The 25,054-nt window shown below is 38.3% G+C and overlaps 1 long non-coding RNA gene across 1 annotated transcript; it reads right to left on the bottom strand.

The window, feature by feature from the left end:
* Window positions 1-402: 402 nt before the first annotated feature.
* LOC139037187 (uncharacterized) lies at window positions 403-25,031 on the bottom strand. Its single transcript, XR_011490045.1, has 3 exons — window positions 24,908-25,031; window positions 619-713; window positions 403-527 (listed from the first exon to the last, which is right to left on the bottom strand). It is a non-coding gene; the product is annotated as an uncharacterized lncRNA (long non-coding RNA).
* Window positions 25,032-25,054: the final 23 nt, after the last annotated feature.

Raw genomic sequence — 25,054 nt, 5'->3', positions numbered from 1 at the left:
TGGAAAAACTCAGAGTGAATCAATCTCTTACTAGCATTGCAGGGGTAAGAGCCATGCATGTGCAGGAACTTTAATGTGATTGTATATGAAATGCAGGAGACCCGGGTTCAATCCCTGGGTTGGGAAGATCCCCTGGAGGAGGAAACGGCAACCCTCACAAGTATCCTCGTCTGGAGAATCCCGCGGACGGAGGAGCCTGAGGGGCTGCAGACCATGGGGTCACAAAGTGTCAGGCATGACTGAAGCAACTTAACAAGCACGTATGCATATGTACATTTAGAGATATGCAGAGATGGAATTCTAAATTTTAGCAATTTCTGTGAATAACAATCACACTCATAAAAACAAACCAAGATCATTAGTAGCCAGAGAAGTAAAAATAAGTTGCATTTAAATAGGGCCTTGTGTTTTTACATATTTATTTCCAATCAGTTTCCATTAAATCTTTATGATTTTTCTCCCTTTTTCTTCTCTTCTTCTCCTCCTCTTTTTCTTCTCTTTCTTCTCATTCTTACTATCTTACAATTCTGTCAAAATTTAGAGATTAAGATGACTCAGGTGGTGAAGAGTAAATTTAAGCTCTGTATCAGGTAGGTCTGATTTACTTAGGCTCCTTACCAAAACCATCCTCTGACGATGTTTTTGCAGCTATTGTAGGGAAGCCATTAACCTCTTTGTATGCAAACACACATGTGGGTCCTCTTTATGACAAGCTACAAGGAAAAAACAAAGTCAGTATCTACTTTTACTATGTAAAGACAGATCGTAGAAATGCAGATCAAAACCACAATGAGGTACTGTCTCACAACAGTCAGAATGGCTGCTATCAAAAAGTCTACAAACAGTAAATGCTGGAGAGGGTGTGGAGAAAAGGGAACCCTCTTACAGTGTTGGTGGGAATGAAAACTAGTACAGCCACTATGGAGAACAGTGTGGAGATTCCTTAAAAAACTGGAAATAGAACTGCCATACGACCCAGCAATCCCACTGCTGGGCATACACACTGAGGAAACCAGAATTGAAACAGATACATGACCCCAGTGTTCATTGCAGCACTGTTTATAATAGCCAGGACATGGAAGCAACCTAGATATCCATTGGCGGGCAAATGGATAAGAAAGCTGTGATACATATACACAATGGAATATTACTCAGCTATTAAAAAGAACGCATTTGAATCAGTTCTAATGAGGTGGATGAAACTAGAGCCCATTATAAAGAGTGAAGTAAGTCAGAAAGAAAAACACCAATATAGTATACTGATGCATATATATGGAATTTAGAAAGATGGTAACAACACCCCTATACGTGAGACAGCAAAAGAGACACAGATATGGAGAATAAACTTTTGGACTCTGGGAGAAGGCAAGGATGAGATGATTTGAGAGAATAGCACTGAAACATGTATATTACCATATGTCAAATAGATGACCAGTACAAGTTGAATGCATGAAACAGCACACTCAAAGCTGGTGCACTGGGGCAACCCAGAGGGATGGGATGGGGAAGGAGGTGGGAGGGGCGTTTGGGATGTGGGACACATGTACTCCTGTGGCTGATTCGTGTTGATGTATGGCAAAAAAAACACCACAATATTGTGAAGAATTTAGCCTCCAATTAAAATAAATAAATTGATTTTTAAAAAAAGATCATGCAAAAATACTTCATAACACCATCCAGCCAGGGTAGCTTCAAGAATGAGGCAAGTGAGGTGTCCAGGACCCCACTCTTGGGGTCCTACAATTGCAAGACACACCTGAGAGTAAAGGCTTCCTTAAAGTTTTTCCCCTGGACACCTCCATTGTCTTTTCCTAGCCATAGCCAGGAAAATTCATGCAGGCAGCAATTCTCCTATGCTGGTCATCTTGCTCTAGTTCCACAGAAATAAAAGCTAATCAATGAGTGATTTACTAAACACTGATTACCTGTTGTAGGTTGAGAAAAAAAAGGAAAACACTTTATGTTGCATCATCTTCTACTGAAAGATGTTATCCAACTAAAAAGATAAGACTTACACATGGAAAACAGTCAAATTAGATACATTGTTGGCTCTATAAAATACCATGCTCCCGTGAGGTCACGGAAGGTAGACCCAGGATGGTAGAAAATGTGAGGTTACTGAAGATGCTCTTAAGGATAAGCCCGTGGGCTGTAAGTCACATATAGGTGGGTGAGGCAGGGCTATACTGGGGAGACTGTGGAACTCCAAGAAAAGCTGATTGATGCTGGTTGTAAGAAGCCATTTATGTGTTTGAACAGGGGAACAATGTGCAGAAAGCTCTGTGATGGATTATGCATCCTTTTGCTGGAGTGGGTCAGGGTGATGGATGGATGGTAGGTCCATCCAAAATAAGAATATTGTTTTAAAGTGGGGGCATATTAGTTTAAAATTTATTTTAAAGTGACTACTGCTACAAAGTGGTTTTTGATCTGTTACAGGGAAACTGAAGTTGTAAGAAAGGAAACAGTAGAGGTTGAAATGTCCAAATCAGGCATCTTATTTATAGTATTCTGTCACATTCCCATTTCTCCTGAAATTGGCTCCACAATGCACTTAGCCGTTGTTGTTGGCTCTGAACTGCCTATTGTCTGACCCACAGGGCTGGCTGCTCCATCATGGGCTGCCTAGTTCAAGGAGCAGTTTGTGTGGATGACTCTGGTCTTCCAGACTAGATCACCAAGTCCTTCAAGGTCAGGGCTCAGAGCTAATTCTGGAATGTTCTATCTCTCTAGACTCTAAGCAGCAACTGGGTCCATGAAGAACAGTTAATAACGGTTGCACAGCTGTCTGCTTTGGAGAAAAGACATGGAGAGAAATTGAACTTGATTACCAATGAGGAAAGGTCTGCATTTGTTGTACTTTGCAATGTTTGGACTGATCTGAATGAAATTTCCAATGGCTAATTTCATTTCTAATCCTTCCATGAGCCAGAAAACTCCACCTGTGAGGGAACAGTTTTTCACTGCCGTTCTTTTGAAAAGGGCGAGGACCCCATTTCCTGTCAACAAGAGTTGCAGTAACAGGTGGGAATTGGTTTTTCCTAAGACAGTGGAGGCTGCTTGGGGAGGAGGCCCAGAACTCAGGCTTCTGCAAAAGTTCTTGGCTTAGGGTTAAACCAGAATGTACAATGCAAGACCCGCATGTCTCCTGATAGATATCTGAGCTGGGGGCTCTGAGGCACAGGACAGTTTACCAAGAAGGTAGAATTATGTAATCCTGTCACTCAACAGGGCTTCTTTCCAGGTCAAGTTATCCTGGGACTAAACAGTACACATAGCAACAAAACAAACTGAACCTGTACACTCTTTGCATTGTTCAATGGAGCACACTCCCTGTGTCGATCATAAATCAACAAAAGTGCAGTGGAGTGATGCCTCATTTATTTACCATCGCTGGGGAATGGACTATTTATTATAGATAAATATTCCAAATAACTGAAGCCCATGACTTTAAATGCCAAAACTTTTAAGAATGTTAACTGTATATGATGAAAATTCTCTAAATATTTCCTACTGTCTTAAAGAATGTACTCAGAATATAGCTTGACCTTAGAAATGTTTGGAAGGAAAAAAAAAAACGGAAGAAGGAATGAACAGACATACTAGTAAATCTGATGTCTTAATGCTAATGACTAATCAGGAGCAGTGAAGGTCTTCTAGACTTAGTCTTCTTTTTATTTTGAGAGGTGTCATTGGTGGACTGAAGGGGTAGTTTGGACATTGCCTGGGAGAAACTGAAGCCTTATGTGGAGCAGGCAGCAGCAGGAGAATGCTGGTGCTGCTGATACATATATGTATATATATATAACCAAAATATTATATAGATATATGTATATATATAACCAAAATACTAAAAATGGAGCAGAAGTGAGCTAAATATCACTCTAATGTAAAATTCTGGAAAAAGATACTTCTGGGCACATGGGTAATTAATGTCATCCTCAAGGTCTCTTTTTCTCTCTGATCTCATGTCTATTATACTTATAAATCCTGTTAGCTTTATCTGCACGATTTGTATATAACTTGATCACTCCCTACCTCTTCACTATTCCCTTCAGAGCCCAAGCCAACTGATGACATTAAATGAAATCACTGGCCTTAAGTCATCACTTCTTTCTGCATACACGCTTTTATCAAGGGGTTCTGATCAGAAAAGTCTACTTTCCTGTCCCTTGACTTTAAGCTCCATTGTATGCCCTCCAAGCAAGAAGGCATGATCTTGAAGCGTGCCTTCAAGAGTGTCTTGATGGAGTTTTCCTTCTGGCCTTTGCCGCCACATCAAGAAGCATTTATACACACTCACTGGCACACTCTTACCTGAGTTACAAAACAGCATCAGGTAACACCTGAGGGAGAGGCCCATCAGTCAGACCCACAGCTTGAATGGAGTGGTCAAGCCCAACCCAGCTTAGGTCAGCCAACTCCTAGATCACCCACTGATCCTTGTGGATCAAGGCTGTTGTTTTAAACCATTGCATTTTTTAGTGGTTCTTATATAGCCATAGCTTACTGACTCAAGGGGATTTTGCACTACCCCTTAGCATCTTACCTTCCTTCTTCTGCTCTAGTCTCTTCTCAACTCAGAAATCAGCATGATCTTCTAAAATAAAGGTCAGATCACAGCCTCCTCTGCTCAAAATATACAGTCATTACAATGCCCTTCAAAGCCCTACACAGTGTTTCTGATCTTATTTTCAGTTCTGCCTTTTCTGAACTCTTCTGTAGAGAGTCTGGCCTCTTTCATTCTTCCTCCAGCATGCCAGCCTTTAGCATAGGCCATCTCTACCAGAACACTGCAGTTCTGTTTTTCTAAACCATTATTAATGCAACCAAGTTGAAAAAATAAAGGTAACTTTAAAATGTGGAATATTAACTTAGAGATTAAAAGCATCTTAGAAATGTAAAGGAAATTTTAAAAAGTCCTTAAAAGGGACAAATTCATCCTATGAAGATTTTTGATGCAGTTTAGTAATCTTTAGAGGCAAGTGTTCTGAAATTATGTGGGTCTGAGGTCAAAACATGGTTCCATCAACTTACTGATAAATAGATCATTGGCAAGTTATGCAGCTTTTCTGTGCCTCAACTGGAGTCTCCAAAGACTTGTGGACACAGTGGGGGAAGGAGAGTGTTGGACAAATTGAGAGGGTAGCACTGAAAGGTGTACATTACCATATATAAAATTAGATAGTGGAAATTTGCTGTATGATGCAGGGAGCTCAAATCAAGTGTTCTGTGACAGCCTAGAGGGGCGAGGTGGGGGGAGCGGAGGTGGGAGGGAGGATCAAGGTGGAGGGGGCAAATGTATACCTATGGCTGATTCATGCTGATATATGGCAGAAACAAACACAATATTATAAAGCAATTATCTTCCAATTACAAATAAATAAATTAAAAAATAACACATGCCTCATAAATTTGCTATATGTATTAAATTAATGTGAACAGTAAATGCAAGACCTGGCAGATAGCTGGTAGTTTAAGAGTTGCAACTAGAGTTTTGTTTGTCATTATGATTGCTACTGATGCTATTACAATGGTTATTCTGAATTTTGTATATAGACTTTGTACAGTCCTATGCAAAACTCTAGGAGGATTTTTCAAGAAGTACTACTGAAAGTTTTATAAAATATCTACTTAAACTCTGAAATCATTGACATCATAATCATCAACTAACTGAAAAAAGAGAACATAATCAAACTATAAAATTTAAATAAAAATGAGTTAAATGGGTTTCCCTAAAGATTAATAATTGTGTACTTAGAAGAAGACAAAATTTAAAATACAAAAACAGCACAACTAGGAAAAATATTTGCAATCAAATATGACAGACAAATAATTACATTTCCTTATGAATAAAGTTCTCATTGAGCTTATCTCAAAATGTAAAAATATAATTCAAGAAGGAAAAATACAAATGATTCAAAAGTAGTTTTAATTATAACAGTTTTCAAGGAAATATAATTTCTTTCCTTTCAAAACAAATAATTATAATAATAATAATAACAATGCATGCATGCTAAGTCACTTCAGTCATGTCTGACTCTTTGCGACCCAATGTACTGTAGCCCTCCAGGTTCCTCTGTCCATGGGATTCTCCAGGCAGGAATACTGGAGTGGGTTGCCATGTCCTCCTCCAGGGGATATTCCAACCCAAGGATCGAACCCACATCTCTTGTGTCTCCTGGACTGGCAGACAGATTATTTTCCACTAGCACCACTTGGGAAGCCCAATAATAACAATAATAATGGTGAAAAAGGAGAAAGATGAGGAGACTCAGTGCAGAGAGGCACTCATGTTCTGCTTCCAAGAATAGATATTGGGACAATACTAAATTTTTAACAACTAAGAAGTGTTTTAAAATGTGCACTCTACTAATTTTATTTCTGAGACTCTAAGGAAAGTATCAGAAATGTAGACAACAAGGAATGTACAAAAATAGAAAATAAAGCAGTATTTATAGACATGAAATGGACTCAATGGACATGAATTTGTGCAAACTCTGGAAGATAGTGGTAGACAGGGAGTCCTGTTATGCTGTAGCCCATGCAGTCAAAAAGAGTGGGACACGACTTAGTGATGGAACAACAACAAATAGATGTGAAAAGAATATGAATGAGGGATATTGCTAAATAAATTGTGGCTTATTTATATAAATAGATATTATTCAGCCTTTTAAATGGTATTTAGAGAGTTTTAGAAATATTTCTGTCATATTCTGTGGTAAAAGTAGGTTGCCGTATCATTTAGACAATACTGTTTTAAATATATAAATATTACAGAAGAAAAACAACGAAATGTGTTAACCACAATAACTCCTCTGCTGTTATGTATATTTTAAAATTCTATTTCTGAAATTTCCTGGCAGTTCAGTGGTTAGGACTCCACACTTCCACTGCCAGGATGAAACATGAGTTCATTCTCCTGTTCAGTGTCTTTATTTTGCGTCATGGTGTGGCCAAAATAAAAATAAATTAATGAACTGAAATTATGCTTCTTTATGTATTTTTAAGTTTTTAATTGTGACCAAAAACACCCATGTAACATAAAATCAGAGATACCAAGGGAACATTTCATGCAAAGATGGGCTCAATAAAGGACAGAAATGGTATGGACCTAACAGAAGCAGAAGATATTAAGAAGAGGTGGCAAGAATACACAGAAGAACTGTACAAAAAAGATATTGATGCCCCAGATAATTATGATGGTTTGATCACTCACCTCAAGCCAGACATCCTGGAATGTGAAGTCAAGTGGGCCTTAGGAAGCATCACTACAAACAAAGCTAGTGGAGGTGATGGAATTCCAGTGGAGCTGTTTCAAATCCTAAAAGATGATGTTGTGAAAGTGCTGCACTCGATATGCCAGCAAATTTGGAAAACTCAGCAGTGACCACAGGGCTGGAAAAGGTCAGTTTTCATTCCAATCCCAAAGAAAAGTAATGCCAAATAATGCTCAAACTACTGCACAGTTGCACTCATCTCACACGCTAGTAAAGTAATGCTCAAAATTCTCCAAGTCAGGCTTCAGCAATACGTGAATCATGAACTTCCAGATGTTCAAGCTGGTTTTAGAGAAGGCAGAGGAACCAGAGATCAAATTATCAACATCTGTTGGATCATTGAAAAAGCAAGAGCGTTCCAGAGAAACATCTATTTCTGCTTTCTTGGCTATGTCAAAGTCTTTGACTGTGTGGATTACAATAAACTGTGGAAAATTCTGAAAGAGATGGGAATATCAGATCACCTGACCTGCCTCTTGAGAAACCTATATACAGGTCAGGAAGCAACAGTTAGAACTGGACATGGAACAACAGACTGGTTCCAAATAGGAAAAGGAGTATGCAAAGGCTGTACATTGTCACGCTGTTTATTTAACTTCTATGCAGAGTACATAATAAGAAACGCTGGGCTAGAAGAAGCACAAGCTGGAATCAAGATTGCTGGGAGAAATATCAATAACCTCAGATATGCAGATGACACCACCCTCATGGCAGAAAGTGAAGAAGAACTAAAGAGCCTCTTGACGAAAGTGAAAGAGGAGAGTGAAAAAGTTGGCTTAAAGGTCAACATTCAGAAAACTAAGATCACAGCATGTGGTCCCATCACTTCATGGCAAATAGATGGGGAAACAGTGAAAACAGTGGCTGACTTTATTTTGGGAGGCTCCAAAATCAGTGCAGATGGTGGCTGCGGCCATGAAATTAAAAGACGCTTACTCTTTGGAAGGAAAGTTATGACCAATCTGGACAGCATATTAAAAAGCAGACATTGCTTTGTCAACAAAGGTCCATCTAGTCAAAGCTATGGTTTTTCCAGTAGTCATGTGTGGATGTAAGAGTTGGACTATAAAGAAAGCTGAGTGCTAAAGAATCGATGCTTTTGAACTGTGGTGTTGGATAAGACTTAAGAGTCTCTTGGACTGCAAGGAGATCCAACCAGCCCATCCTAAAGGATATCAGTCCTGGGTGTTCATTGGAAGGACTGACTTTGAAGCTGAAACTCCAATACTTTGGCCACCTGATGCAAAGAACTAACTCATTTGAAAAGACGTTGATGCTGGGAAAGATTGAAGGCTGGAGAAGAAGGGGTCGACAGAGGATGAGATGGTTGGATGGCATCACCGACAAAATGGACATGAATTTGAGCAAACTCCGGGAGCTTGTGATGGACAGGGAGGCCTGGCATGCTGCTGTTCATGGGGCACAAAAGTCAGACACGACTTAGGGACTGAACTGAACTGAACATCAAATTTACCATCTTAAATATTTTTACGTGAACAGGTCAGAATAGTTAATATTCACATTGTTGTGCGACAGATCACGCAGACTAAGTCATTTTGCAAAACTGAAAGTCTATACCCATTTAACAGCAACTCCTCACTTCTCTCTCTCCCCAGCCTCTGGTAACCAGTATTTTATTGATACTTTCTGCTTGACTATTTTAAATACATCAGTGAAGTGGAATCATACAGTATTTCTCTTTCCATGACTGACAAATTTCACTTACATAATGTCTTCAAGATCCATCCATGTTGAACATGCAACAGGATTTTCTTCCTTTATAAGGATGAATATTATTCCATTGTATGTATAGACCACGTTTTATTTGTCCATCCACCAGTGGACATTTGGGTTGCTTCCACCTATTGGGATTTCTGACTAATGACTTCTTGAACATGGGTGTACTAGTATCTCTTCAAAACTCTGCTTTCAATTGTTTTGGAGACCAACCTGGAAGTGGGATTGATGGATCCTATGGTAGTTCTATTTTTAGTTATTTAAGGGACCACCATACTGCTTTCCACACCAGTTGTACCATTTCACAGTCCCACCAACAATACACAGGGGATAAGATTGCTCCACATCTTTGCCAACACTTGTTCTTTTTTGTTCATTTTGTTCTCCGTCTCAATAGATGTGTGATGGTATCTTATTGTGTTTTAGATTTGCATTTCTCTAACAACTTCTAATGTTAAATATTGTTTCACATACTTGTTGGCTCTTTACGTATTTTTGAACATGTCAGAATGTTTAGCATTAATTGCTTTTGTATCAAACAAAACGTGATGACAATTAGGATCAGCTTTGCCTCCACTTTGTAACATTAGCAAGAGTAAAAAAGCTTTCATTTTCCAGGTCCCCAAATCCCCATTTGTGAAGTTAAAAAACTAGACTAGCTAATCCCATATTCCTTTTTTAATAAAGAGTAAGGAGGCTAAACTAGCTAATCCCATATTTTTTAATGAAGAAAATAATCTTTCCTTGCTTTCTTTAGTGTTGTGAAAGTAGTTACATTAACTAATCTTCTAAATTTTGGAATAATTCTGAGAAGAACAGGTGAGTGGGTAAATTGATGATTTGGTGGTAGTTTTTTTTCAGCACTTCTTCTTCATTAAGAACATTTTCAGTGCTCCAGCTCCATAGGAAGCATTCAACCAGGGGCCAAGAGTACAAAGATAATGCAGTCTTGACCTTGCCTTGTTAAGTTACAAGTCTATTTGGAGAAGAAAGCTTGTAAGTAAACACTTACAATGCAACTTGAAGTTGATATAATACATGTATAAATAAGGTTCTTTGGTGTTGCAAAGAAGAAGACATCTGCTTCTAAGATGCTAAAAATGTGAAGAGTCATCTAATAGTGGGAAAAAGCTCATAACAGTTGTCCCCCAGACCTTGGTGTTTACAAAATCCATGGCATTCAAATTTAGTGAGAAGAAATGTAATATTTACCCAGCAAATACAAAGCAGAATTTCCATGAGCATTTAACCATTACATTTTTTTAAACTAACAAATGGCTAAAATGTTTTCCATTCAATCAAATGGTATTTTAGAAATTGTGGTCTACACAAAGGATGTCTCTTGCTGGGCAAAGTAATATAATCCGTTCTGTGTGGAGTAGGAAACTTTAATGATATATGCAGTTTTGTTATTAAAACTGAGTTATATATTTTGCTCTGTTCTGGAAAATTGTGACCCAGTATAACATATCTTCACATTGTTTATAACTTGAGGAAAATCAACATTTTGGGTTCCCAGTTCACACAGTAGGAATTACATTTGTTTTGGCCAAATATAATTTATATAACTGCAAGGAACAATAAAACATGAACTCTCTAGTGTTTTCTTACCTAAAAATAATATAGACTTTGTAAAACTGAAGAGATTATTATTATAAAGGAAAAGACAGTAACTTAAAAGGCCGAAGCTCATTTTACAAGACTCTTTAATGCCTGTGCAAATAGGCAGACACCTGTGTCCTCATTTTCCTTGACCCTAGCCACAGGATTGAGATTCCACACAGTAATAAATAACCTTGCAAATAAAACTTTGAAATATAATTTGCTTGAACAAGCTCAGTTCTTCTATGTTGAAAAGTCATTTTCAAAGTGACTCTTAAAATGACTCAGTATTTTTTATTTCCATGCCTACAAAGATCTTTTGTATGTAATGAAATCATCTGGATCATCTTGTTAATAAGGTCCTCCTAGTTAGCAAAGGGACCACCCTGAATTTGGAGTTGTGAGTTAAATGAATGAATGAATGCATGAATTGATCAATCAAACATTCAATCAATAATTAGGCACTTATCTTTGAAATCAACTAGTCTATGCAAGAATTGACTCTCCTATTTCAATATCATAATGTAAAATGTGATCCTATTCTCAAAAATGTGGAGATGATGAGGGAAAAGTGTAAAACTTCCTTTGAGGAAATAAGTGCAGAAGTCAAGTTGAACATATACTATAAACCCGCTGAATACTAAATCAATCAGACAACTAGAAAAAATATTGACATTTTGTGGGCAAGTACTATGTTCAAGGAACTGATCCATGGTATCTTATTTAATCTCTAAAGTCTAAACAACCCCACAAAGTTGGCAGAATTATCGTTATTTTACATGTGAAGAAACTAGGGTCATGAATTTTAAGTGACATGTTCCAAATTACATAGCCAAGTATGTGTTAGAGCTGACCCTCGACCACAAGTTGTCTGATTCTACCCACTGCACTCTTGCCGCTGTCCCACTTGAGAATCTGTTGGGTGAAGATGACAGGCTAGTACCAGTCACAACATAATCAGATGGCAGACGGGTCTAGCATAGCATTCCTACTAGATGACACCTATCTATTCAAGCAATTCTTACCTTTTCTTAGACCTAAAACTTTCTCACTTACAGAACAGATTTTCCTGCCCTGTGATTTGCTTAGAATTCAAATTCTTCAGATTCCCAGTATAATTTTTGATTTGATCTTTTGTCTTCACTTCTATTTTAAACTGAGCTTTGAATTATATTTAATATTATTAGAGTTTCTAACTATATTGATTTTTTTCTAAAACAATCTATTCTGAATACCTTTGAAAAAGAGTCCTAAGGGCTTCCTTGGTGGCTCAAATGGTTAGGAATCTGCCTGCGAATGCAGGAGATGGGAGGTTCAATTCCTAGTTAGGGGAAATTCCCTGGAAAAGGAAATGGCAACCAGTATTCTTGCCTGGGAAATCCTATGGACAGAGGAGTCTGGTGGGCTACAGTCCATGGGATTGCAAGAGTCAGACACAATTTAGCAACTAAACCACCACCATTACCATCAAGGAATCCTAAATGGTGCAGACTTGTTTCTCAGAAGTCAGTGTGAGAGTTCATTTTTCTTTCTTTTTTTTTTAAATTTGCAGCCTCTCCAGGCATTGAATCATCTGGCTTAGGGCCAGACACTAGAGGGTGCTTAAGAAATATTATTTGATGATGAACTCGGATGTTGTCCACTTGCTTTTCAGAAATCATTCCTATAAATCATGACTTTGAAAACTTGTCAGCATTTTTCTCTCTCTTTTGTGGATTTCTTCAAAGGGAAAAGGAATGCCTGAAAAATAAACATTCAAACAGCCATAACTACATCCCAAGGAGTGTGGAATAAAAAAAAATTATAGATACTTATAGATATATAAATATGTCTGTGAGATAAAAAGAGAACCCTGTGGATAACTCACAAAAAGCCTACTGGAACCTTATCAGTACACTGGGCTTTGTCAGAGTGAAGCAGGTTTGTGAGAGGGCCCAGGCAACATATGTTTCTCCAGATTCCATATCCTTCTTCTCTGGAAGCTTGCTGTTAACATAACACCTCACATTTGTATAAGAATTCTGGCTTTTTATTTTAAAGTCACACTTTTACATATATTATCTCTCAAGTGATATTTAAAAAACCTGTACATTATAATAGCATTACTATTCCTATTCACTGAATGAAAAAAGAAAAAAAAAACAGAAAATTCTGAAGTTTAATGACGATAATTATTATACCCAGATCTTTAAGACTAAGTGGCAGAGTCAGACTTTAATTATAGGACTTTTGTCTAGTATATTTATAGGGCAGCAACCCCATCCTTCTTCTTTCATACTTTTGACATATGTATATTTCCACAGTTAACATAACCACGTTTCTTCACTTTTTCCTTCCAACTTAGTCACCACATGTATCTTTCTTCATTAATGTCTTCAGATTTTAGATAAAAATAAACTCATGAATAACAAAAACAAGAGGGCATTAAATACAAAACACGGATGCCCACATCACATTTGCTATTTAAAAAAATTAACCGTAACCTGGTAGAGGATGGAGCATGATTAAGTAATGCCATGAATAAGGTGTGGTGTGTGCTCTGGGGTTTCAGAGAAGGCAGAACGCTAATTGGGAAGATTGAAAAAGGTTTCTTTAGGAAAATGATGCCTTTCTTCTAAGTCTTGAAAGGCAGCAAAATTCCCAAAGAGCACCCCAAGCTTTGGTAATAGCAAAGACAATGTTGGTTAAGTTCAGGGCATTTGCAGAAAACAACGAATATTCAATTTACTGGAGAATTGCTTGGATAAGCAGGACCGTGGGGAGAAAAGCCTAGCAAACAAGGGTTTAACCAGGTTTTAGACCAGCTCGGAGATAAGGGAAATGTTTTTTAATGAGCATTGGCCATCACAGTAGCCATGGGCCACATGTGGTTATTGAATACTATTGAAAAGTGGTTGATGTGACTATGAAACTGAAATTTTGTCTCATTTACTTTTTTTCCCATTTATTTTTATTAGTTGAAGGCTAATTACTTTACAATATTGTAGTGATTTCTGCCATACATTGACATGAATCAACCATGGATTTACATGTGTTCCCCATCCCGATCCTCCCTCCCGCCTCCTTCTCCATCCCATCCCTCTGGGTCTTCCCAGTGCACCAGCCCTGAGCACTTGTCTCATGCATCCAACCTGGGCTGGTGATCTGTTTCACCCTTGATAGTATACTTGTTTCAAGGCTGTTCTTTCAGAACATCCCACCCTCGCCTTCTCCCACAGAGTCCAAAAGTCTGTTCTGTACATCTGTGTCTCTTTTTCTGTTTTGTATATAGGGCTATTGTTACCATCTTTTTAAATTCCATATATATGTGTTAATATACTGTATTGGTCTTTATCTTTCTGGCTTACTTCACTCTGTATAATGGGCTCCAGTTTCATCCATCTCATTAGAACTGATTCAAATGAATTCTTTTTAATGGCTGAGTAATATTCCATAGTGTATATATACCACAGCTTCCTTATCCATTCGTCTGCTGATGGGCATCTAGGTTGCTTCCATGTCCTGGCTATTATAAACAGTGCTGCAATGAACATTGGGGTACATGTGTCTCTTTCAGATCTGGTTTCCTCAGTGCGTATGCCTAGGAGTGGGATTGCTGGGTCATATGGCAGTTCTATTTCCACAGCAAACATTATCCTCAATGGTGAAAAATTGAAAGCATTTCCCCTAAAATCAGGAATAAGACAAAGGTGCCCACACTCACCACTACTATTCAACATAGTTTTGGAAGTTTTGGCCACAGAAATCAGAGAAAAAAAAGAAATAAAATGAGTCCAGATAGGAAAAGAAGTGAAACTCTCACTGTTTGCAGATGACATGATCCTCTACATAGAAAACCTAAAGACTTTACCAGAAAATTACTAGAGCTAATCAATGAATATAGTAAAGTGGCAGGATATAAAATTAACACACAGAAATCCCTTGCATTCCTATACACTAACAATGAGAAAACAGAAAGAGAAATTAAGGAAACAATACCATTCACCATTGCAACAAACAGAATAAAATATTTAGGAGTATATCTACCTAAAGAAACAAAAGACCTATACATAGAAAACTATAAAGCACTGATGAAAGAAATCAAAGAGGACACAAATAGATGGAGAAATATACCGTGTTCATGGATTGGAAGAATCAATATTGTGAAAATGAGTATACTCCCCAGAGCAATCTATAGATTCAATGCAATCCCTATCAAGCTACCAACGGTATTTTTCACAGAACTAGAACAAATAATTTCACAAATTGTATGGAAATACAAAAAACCTCGAATAGCCAAAGCAATCTTGAGAAAGAAGAATGGAACTGGAGGAATCAACCTGCCTGACTTCAGGTTCTACTACAAAGCCACAGTCATCAAGACAGTATGGTACTGGCACAAAGACAGAAATATAGACCAATGGAACAAAATAGAAAGCCCAGAGGTAAATCCACGTACCTACGGACGCTTTATCTTCGACAAAGGAGGCAAGAATATACAATGGAAAAAAGATAACTTCTTTAACAAGTGGTTCTGGGAAAACTGGTCAACCACTTGTAAAAGAATAAAACTAGAACACTTTCTAACACCATACACAAAAATAAATTTATTTACTTTTATTTCTAAATGCAAAATCCACATGTGACTAGAGACCACCATTTTGGACAGGGAAGTTCAAAAGGGCCTTGGATGATAAACTGAGGCTATCATGGAGTTCTACGTTTACCCCGGGGGAAAGAGATACTTGCTGACTGAAGGAAAGAGACAGACTAAGAGATTTCAGAGAGGCTAACACTATGGCCAAAATCATCCCCTTGCCTTTTTTAGGCCTTAAGGGAAAGTGAATATCAGCCTAACAGCCACTGGAGTTTCTCAGAGATCGAATTCTGGAAATATGTACTCCAATACCTTCTTTGTTCACAACAATGAAAATCTTCAAACTTCCAGAGGTACTGTTTTCTGCCATCTTAATTTCATCCAAACTGTACAGTATTTCTTTGAAATATCAGCAGCAGAACTTGTGAAAGGATTTTAGTCCTGAATCCTCAGTTATAATTCTATTGTTTAAGTTTTCTTATTAAAAAAAAATCTGTGATAAGGAATCTTGGCTTTTCCTATGCATTTACTTGAATTCAGGCACTTGACTATATAAACCTAAAGAAAACAGTGAAGTCGTCAATAGCAATGTGTTAGTTAAAGCTGGAATTGTTCCTTCAGTCACAGAATCCTGAGATCTTAAAATTGAAATTGACCTTAAAAGAAGCCTCTTACAAATGACTTCTTTAAATGACTTCTTCTGTAAATCATTCTTACAAATGACTATTGCAAGTATTGAATGCCTGGGAGCAGAAATGGGAAGAAGGCTTGTTCATGTTCTGTTCTTTGCTTTTCTTTTTTTTTCCAAATGTCCAAGTATCCAAGTCTCTGGTATGTATCAGAGGAACAGGCAATTTTCAGAGTGAAGTCAACTGAAAAGTATGCAGATGGCAGTGTAAATGTTAGGAAAGTTTAGAAGAAAGTATGCCAGCTATGTGCTGTTTTGCTACAGTAAGTATAGAACCATCTCTTCAGTGCCATGAACAAGATCCATGCCAAGTGGAATACCCTATTTATAACCCTATCAAGAAGAGGAAATAGTGCCAGGAACAAGATAAAACTATTAGCCGTATTAACAAAAATACTTAAAAGCATGTTTGTATTTGAAAATAAATGTTAGTGGTTAAGAAAAAAATATATAAGTAGTTGAAGATCTGGGTGTTGAAACCTGTTGCAAGACCATTAATTAGTCATCTTCTTATCTTCACTGTCATGTGTCTGCCAACTTGCCTGTTTGAAGTCGTAAATGGAGCTCATAAATGGACTCTCTGGGAGATATGAGGAAAATAAACAATTCCCCCTATTTGGTAAATAGTTAAGAAATCTCCCTAGGCTCACATTTTATTTTTTCCTCCTGTTGGCACTGTTGATCCAGTACCCATCTGGGATGTCCTCCCAATCTGCCTGAAAGCTGCCAAGCTTTCCAATGCCAAGTATGTAGGCTGCAATCTCAGAAGTGGGAAAAATAGACAGAGGCCAAGGTTGTGTCATTGAGTGTGCAGACTCTGGTCACAAGAGCGTCATGCTGGGCGGGGCCTGACAACCAGCCTGCATGTGCCAGCATCAGGCTGTGGCCATGAGCTGCCACCCCATGTCTTTCCCTCCCCCTCAGTACCCTGGGCAGCAACCCTAAATCCTTAGCAAGTGGCTGAAGGAATGGCTGGATTGGAGCCAGGGTCAGCTTCTTTTGCTTTCTGAAAAAAAGCATCAGTGAAACTTGGTATATGCCGTACTGTCCTCCACTTTCAGGACTGAGCAGGCATCAAGCTACAATCTCCTTTTCCTTCCTTTGTTTTGTCACTCTCTTTTCTCCACCTACTGCTCTCACCTGGTAGGGTACAAAGACCATATGATATGGAATCAGACAACGTCAGGCTTAAGGTCTGGCTCTTTTACTAGCTCTGTGTCTTGGAAAGTAAAATAGAACATTTAACTCATCTGAACCTCAATTTATTTTCCACTGTTGGCATCTACCTTGCTGGCTGGTTGTGGGGATTATCAGAGGTGATGTAAGTGCCTATCACTGATTCTAGAATATGATAGGCAATATATATGAACTTTCCATAGCTAGAGGTACCTACATAGACTATGGATATCCCAATTTATTAATGATTTATTAATTGAATTATTTAATAATAAAATTCATTTATTATTATATTGATGATATGGAATAGTACCCTATAAATATTAATATCTACTTATTAAATAATTATTAATCCTGTATCAAGTTATATGAAAATGTTAAATATAATTTTAAATTATTGTTTAAAATATAATTGCTACATATATATTATGTATTATATATTTATATAAACATTACCTATATCATGTATATTATGTATTATCTTGTTTTATAGATCATTATATAGCATTATATTATGGTTTTTATAATGAGTTTATATTGTCTATGTGCCCTATATCAAGTATCATGCTTTATATATTATATTGATACATATTGTTTATATGTATATAATTTATATAGTTATATGTAATTTTATCAACTTAAATAAATTATTTAAGATATAAAATGACAAAACAATAATTATATTACTAGTATATTATACATAGTATAATGTATATTATGTTATAAAATAATTTGATTATATGATTGCTGAAATTAAAAAAACAAATTTTAATAGCATTCTATTTGTATATGTTATTATATTAACTGAAATGTAAGCATACAGACACAAATGTAATTATTTAATAATACTCTATTGCTACTCAAGCCACAGTTCTCATGGTTAAGAATTGTCACAAACATGGACAGTAAAATACCATGAAAAGACCATGTGTCTCAGAGTAAAAATGCTTAAATCCAGTCCACGCCAGATGTGGGAACCTAGACATGCCAATTAACCTCCTTGAATCTCTATTTCCTTACTCTGTTAGAAAGAGGGAAGGGAACTTATGGACTTGGATTAAAATACTAATAATGTATGAAAAATGTACAACTCAACTGCCAGCACATCAGTCCTTAATAAATGAAGGATATCATTATTCATATTATTGTTCAAGTTATTATTGAAAAGTAACAATTATTGTTGTTTTCAGTGGAAGTCCTCGAAGTACACTCAAGAAACAGCCCTTTACCTTAAGGGATTTCTCCACGCACAGTTAGCTCCTGCCATGTCCATTTGGCTCGGGCCTCATTTGGAGAGCAGGGCAGGTTGTCCTCACTTTCCAAAGGTCGGAGAACACTCAAACTGATATTCCTGGTGGGATAAGATCTTGGGGACAAATATTTCTTCTATTTCAAGGTTTCTTAAATTTCACATGTGATTTAAAAAGCAAATAAGCCCCTTAATTGCTTCGTTAAGCTAGTCAACACTAATTAAGAAAAGTCAAGGGGAAAAATATTAGAAACTGCTGTGCTTGAGTTTTAGTCTCCACTCTTGCTTCCAGAGTATGTCTTGTTCTGCTGAGGAAAGGGAGTTGGTGATTTTCTGTGATAGGACCGACCCACTCTGACCGCCTCAGTTCTGAGTTTGAAACTGAGCTCTAGTCTTCGGGGGTTCAACTCTTTCTACTCTTGTTTATTACTGGTGAAACATGATTTTCCAGCCCCGTGAAAAAATGCTTAAAATGCCTTGTAAAGTGCTGCAGGGGGTAACCTGAACTATTTTGATGAGTTAGACTTCAACAAGCTTGAAATAGCAGTTTCTTCTACGGCACAGTGCAGGGGCTTAAGAACAGAGTGCAGGGATCAAGAAGGGCGCTCAGGCTTAAAGTGGGAGAGGCTTTTCGTGTGTATATGTCAGTGTGTGCACGTAAGTCCTTGAATGTGTGCGTTCGTCAGCGCCATGCACCTTTGTGCATATATGTACTGGCGGACATGTGGTAAGGAGATTCTACTTATCTGCATGACAACTGGAACCTGAATTCAGCCTTTTGATCTTGTTCAAACTTTGGAAGAGTTAGTCCTTTTAGCTCTGCTAAAGTTTAAGAGAAATGTTAAGTTTTGTCGTAGGTTTTCCTAGAACTATCTAGGCCATCTCTCTGGTTACATCAGCTTCCTTGAAATCTCGCAGATGCAGAGAGATTGATCCAATAAATCCAGCAACCTGCCTGACTTCTCCTCTGTGGTAGGAAATAGCTTCTATATATTGAGCACTTCCTGTGTACCTAATTTTGTTTAGGTATTTGATAACCATGGCCATAATTCTCAGTAACACTTAGGAGTGCATCTGTTATTCCCCTTTAACTCTAACTCTCATGCAAGTGAGAATGTGGGCAAAATTCTTTCCGATTCTAATCCCCGAGTCCTTCCTCCTTTTCTGCTCTTGTAGCAGATTCCCATAAGCAGCCCAAGTTCCTCTGAAGGGTTCCACATGCACTGGCGTCCTGAGGGCTTTAGGGAAAGATGGCTCTGGATCAACAGGAGCTCTTCATATGCTGAGCACAGGCACTGTCCCACTCAGCATTTTTCAGAACAAGGAGGGACTCGGAGTCTCCTCATTTGGGACTGGGAATAATTGCTGGTTTAACTCCAAGGATCACGGTGATAGAGCCTTTTGAATGTTAAGGAGGAAATCACATTGGTTTTGCCGTGGACACTTGGGGTTCTAATTCCTGCTCAACCACCTGCTGACTCTGAGGCCATTAGCCCTTTTTTTTTAATTTCTCTTAGCTTCAATTGCTTGATCAGTTAAACAGGAATAACAAATACACATCAAGGAGTTACCAAACAATTACACAACAAACTCAACAGAAACCCAAAACTATTTAATGTGTGTGCGTCCTCAGTCGTGTCTGACTCTGCGATCCCATGGACTGTAACCCGCCAAGCGCCTATGTCCTTGGGATTTCCCAGGCAAGAATCCTGGAGTGAGTTGCCATTTCCTACTCCAGGGGATCCTCCTGTCCCAGGGGTCGAACCCGTCTCTTACATCTCCTGCATTGGCAGGCAGGATCTTTGCCACTGCGCCACCTGGCAAGCCTCTAAAACTATTTAACGTAAGACTCAATCAGCTAGTTCTCAGTCATTGAAAGCGTTCTGGAATACTGTTGCATGGGCCTACTGGAGTGTATCTTGAGTGAAGGTATCATGTAGAGGCCATCCATGGATGTGGTCAGGGGTCCAGTTCATAGGTTTCAAAGCAGTTCCATTAATGTGGTACTAACTAGCTCAATGGTATCAAGATTATCCATTTTGCTTGGCATGGCAACTGACCCCTGCCTATAACTGGCATAATTCTGGGGAGTGAAAGGCCTCCCACTCCATAATTCCTAGATGTTTAAGATCTGTTTCAGCTTCCTTGGGGCCCAGGACTTGTGGGAAAGGACAGATTCCAGGTTCCATGCATCATGGGTCTGAGCCAACTGACAGTTCCCTTGGCTTGGACTGAGAAAGACAAAGTCTGCAGGGTGCAGGGGTAGGGATGGGGATTGGGGGAAGGACAGAGCCCATAATTCTGATATTTCAGACATGTGGACATTCTCTTCAGAAGACAAATTACCTCTGGCCAGGCACTGCATGTAGATAAACTAAGGCACAAAGTGTGCACAATTAAAAAGACTACATTTGTGCAGATACTGACTTTAATGAAAACAAGCAGCTAAAGGAACAAACAAACCTCACATATTTCTTTTCATTTCTCAGTGTTCTGAAGATCCATAGCAACTGATTATAAGTCTAGAAAAATGTTATCAAGAAGTTATCAAATACAATTCCCATATGAGTTGGCATCAGAAGAGTCTCTCATGAGAGTAAAAGGAGGTCTTAATAATAACAGTTTCTGGTATTTCTGTGGGGCCTCTATTGTTCCAACTGTTTACAAATCAAACCAGGATTGCAAATTCTTAACCCAGGATGTCTTCCATGACTTTCTCTTGCCTAAGCAATTCAACTGGTGAGCCAAGCTCGAGAAATTTCTAATTTATACTTAATGTTTTCAGAGAGTTTATAAGGAATGAGTCAGAGCTCTCTCCTGATATTACAGTAGCTATGACTCTGGTGAAGGACCCTGCCTTTGCAGCTCTGGCTAAATCATGAGATTCTTGTATAACCAGGAAGAGGCCAGGCCTAGGTGAAGCCATTGCTAACATACTGCACCCCTTCCTGGAGGGAAGAGAAGGAGATCCATTACGTTAGTCTTGAGATTTCCCCCCAATACTCCCTTTATAGCTTCCTCCTTCACCTCATGTCGAGTTCTGGGATACGAATGTGCTCAGGGGTAGAGAAGATTGTAATCCCCAGGGCCTTGCACTATAAACTTCATTTCCTCCCTTTATTGCAGTTAACTGCCCATGAACTCTATTAATATTTTTCAAATTGAGATCCCTAAAACACATGTTATAGTTAATTTTAACCTCATGCTAACTAGGATGTGGTCAAATTTTCACAACAAATTCCAAGGATATTTTGATATGCCTTGGAAAAATGCATTTAAAGGTGGCTCTGGGGTATTTTTTTTTTTTTTCTGAATCCACACATTTCCTTTCAACTCCTGTATTTAAGGAGCAGGCAGGAGTAAACTGTTTTAGGAGAGAAGGAGCCAAAATACTTACTGACTCAGTTATGATGCAAGAGTGGCCGGGAAGCAACATCTACTAGACTCAGAGAGACAGAGGATTCTCTGTTTCTAAATTTGTCATAGCGGAAGTAGGATGTCCCCTTAGTCAACAGATGGGTGCACGCTCTTCACACAGGATCATTTTTCTTTAGAAACATTTACCATTCCTTATATTAAGGAATGGTAAATAAACACAGTCCTTATATTAAGATGATTGCTTTGGGCTTTATAAGTTCAGTGGGAAAAATAGATTTTTCTTATCTCTAATTAGGCCAAATGCTTTTCCATGGAATAATATCACAAGTATAACTTCTAAAACTGATCAGTCAGAATGATGAAAACTTTTCTCCCTTCCTTCCTTCCTTCCTTCCTTTCTTCCCTTCTCTCCTGCTTTCCACTTAGCAAGCATTTTCTGAGCACCTACACATGCCAGAAATTGCTCTAGCCTTTGTCCATACAGTGGTAAGCCAACCTCTGGAAAACACTAACTACATGATTCCAAATTTAATCATTTAATTATCCTTCTAAGTATGCAACCATGGAGATGGATACCCTTCCCCAAGATCATCAATCTGTTGAAGACATTCATCTCAGCAGAAAGATTTGAGAAAATGTCAGCTATAGAAAAAAAAAAAAAAAAACTTTCTATTAATCAGTAGGTAGAATCACTTTAATTTTTTTAAAGAGCTTTTTATTTTCCCTTAGAAAATATTTTTTTTCAAATGACTCCTCATTTTCCTTCAACCATGATCTTGAGTTGAGGTTCACCTAAATTTGGGTTCCTTTAAATGAGGGGATGGTGTGGTATAGTGACAGCATTTCTCTCCCACAACCAAGTCTGAGTTAGATGAAGGGAGCAAGGCCATTCCAGAGAAGAATATCCAGCTTTCTTTACTTCCTGGTCTTACAGTAGCCAAGGTCACTCCTCGACCTAGACAAGGGACCCTCCTCATCCACATGCATCCTGTTGAACCCATTCTCCAGCCTCCACTCCTCTCATCCTATTCTCCCCCACTCTCTGATTCCAACATAGCAGGTAGCATTCTTAATACATAAGTGGCAACTTTCCTTAATATTTCAATAAACATTTAGTTATTTAGGAAGCAGAGTGTCTCCAGGGGCAAAGGAAATATTCTTCATGAAGGACCTGTGACCAGTGAACTAATTAATAAACTTGACAAAACTGTGGTTACATTTGACCAAGTACCAGGGAACATGCTACAGATTTTATTCATCAAATTATATTTTGCCAAGATGAATGCATGGGAGGTATCCAGGATTATAGAATGAAATAAACTAAAGGTTCTCAAACTTTTTGGTATCAGAATCTCTTAGAACTACAGAGGAACTAAACATTTTATGTAGATTATATCTATCAATATTTAACATAATAAAGACTAAACTGAGGACAGTTTTTTAATATTTATTTGTTCATTTAAAAATAATCATAATGATCTCACTATATTTTGATATAGTTAACATAATTTTATCAAAATAACTATAATTTTTTAAAAGGCAAGTGTGAGAAAAATCAACTTATTTAATGTTTGGTTGAACAGAAGAAGGCTGATTCTCATACAAGCTTCTGCATTAATCTATGGTAATATCACACATCACATAGACTCTGGAAAACTACTGCACATTCATGAAAGACTGCAAAAGGACATGGAAGCAACATGGAATTTCCATCAACAGAAGAATGGATGAAGAAGTTGTGGTACATATAGACAATGGAATATTATTCAGCCATAAGAAGGAAAGATTTTGTGCCATTTACAGAGACGTGAATGGGCCTAGAGACTGTCATACAGAGTGAAATAAGTCATAAAAAAAATACTGTATATTAACGTATATACATGGAATCTAGGGAAATGATACAGGCAAACCTATTTGCAAACCAGGAATAGAGACACAGGATATAAAGAACAAACATATAGTCACCATGTTGGGGGTGGTGGTGGTATGAATTGGGAGACTGGGATTAACATGATACATTATTATGTATGAAGTCGACGGCTGGTGAGGGCCTACTGTACAGCACTGGGGTGGTGGTGGAAAGAAGGGACAAGAAAAAAGAAAAAGACTACACATAACTTATCTGTGCCTCAGTTTCCTCACTGTTGAAATGGATATGATAGTAGTCCTTATTTACCTCATAGCTCTACGAATTAAGTGAGCTTGTCACATAAACTGCTTGGAGCAATATCTGGCACATAGTAAGAACTGTTTATTCTCATCAACACCATTGTTTTGCATTTTTTCTGCTGACCCACTCCCTGAATAAGGCAAGATTTGTGGGGTCCTCCATGTCTAGATGGAAGAAAACTGAACGTTTATATGCATTGCACTCAAAGGGAAGTGCAATCCTCTCTCTCTGCTTTCTGTGATGTCCCTCTGAGACAGAGCATGTGGGGCCTCTGATCTGTAAACGTCGGCCTAGTTTGGACAAGCAGTCATGCAGTTACTCAGACTCAAGGCAGTCAGACCGATCCAAAGAGGGTTAAGCCATGCAGGCCTAGCCATAGAATTCTTCTCATGACCATCATGGTGTTGAGCTGAATGGAAAATCAGGGGTTTATACCTGCTACTTGCCTCTAGCTACAGTTATTTTCCCTGATCCGTCTCTGTTGTTTATGCTCTGGTCTTGGTGTGGGCACTTTCGGGGATTAGGAGGTTACCTAAGATGTTCTCTTAATCGACAGCATATCAGGGCTTTCCAGACCTTAGTCTCCCCTCTCTGGAGCCTTTTCTTCTCGAAGTCTCTTTATCCAGTTTCTTTATCCAGGGCATTCCCACATTGATAGGGTTTGCTACTATTTCTACAGCATTAAACTACACTATTTCCATTTTTTCTGCAGGAATGAATAGGGATGAGAGCCAGGGGCTTTGGAGACAGATTCACACTTGACTATGAGCTGCACAACTTCAGGTTACTTCAGTACTCTGAGCCTTGGTTTCCTCAGATTGCTAATAAAGATAAATGGGAAATACTATCTCACAGGTTTAACTGAAGATTTTGTGAGATGATGCACATAGAGGGCCTCATAGGATGCTCAGCCTGGTAAGACTTAAGGCTGGTGCCTAGAAACAGAGCCCAAATTGGGGATCAGAGTGTTTGGTTAGGAGAAAAGGAGAGAAGTGAAAAGGATTTGACCAAAGAGACTCTAAACCTGGCTGTGGTCTCAGCTGGAACTCACCTTCAGCCTGATCCCACAGTGAACTCTGGAGCATGAATGGTACTCTCAGTCCCCACCTTCACAATGGAGCTCCATGCTTTTGCAATTTTGCATCAGATCACCATTGGCTAGGGCTTCCCTGGCGGCTCAGACAGTAAAGAATCTGCC

Source organism: Odocoileus virginianus, chromosome 2 (assembly GCF_023699985.2).
Source record: "Odocoileus virginianus isolate 20LAN1187 ecotype Illinois chromosome 2, Ovbor_1.2, whole genome shotgun sequence".
NCBI classification, from domain to species: domain Eukaryota; kingdom Metazoa; phylum Chordata; class Mammalia; order Artiodactyla; family Cervidae; genus Odocoileus; species Odocoileus virginianus.
The sequence above is the reverse complement of the archived record's forward strand: the minus strand, read 5'-3'. Positions and strand labels throughout refer to the sequence as shown.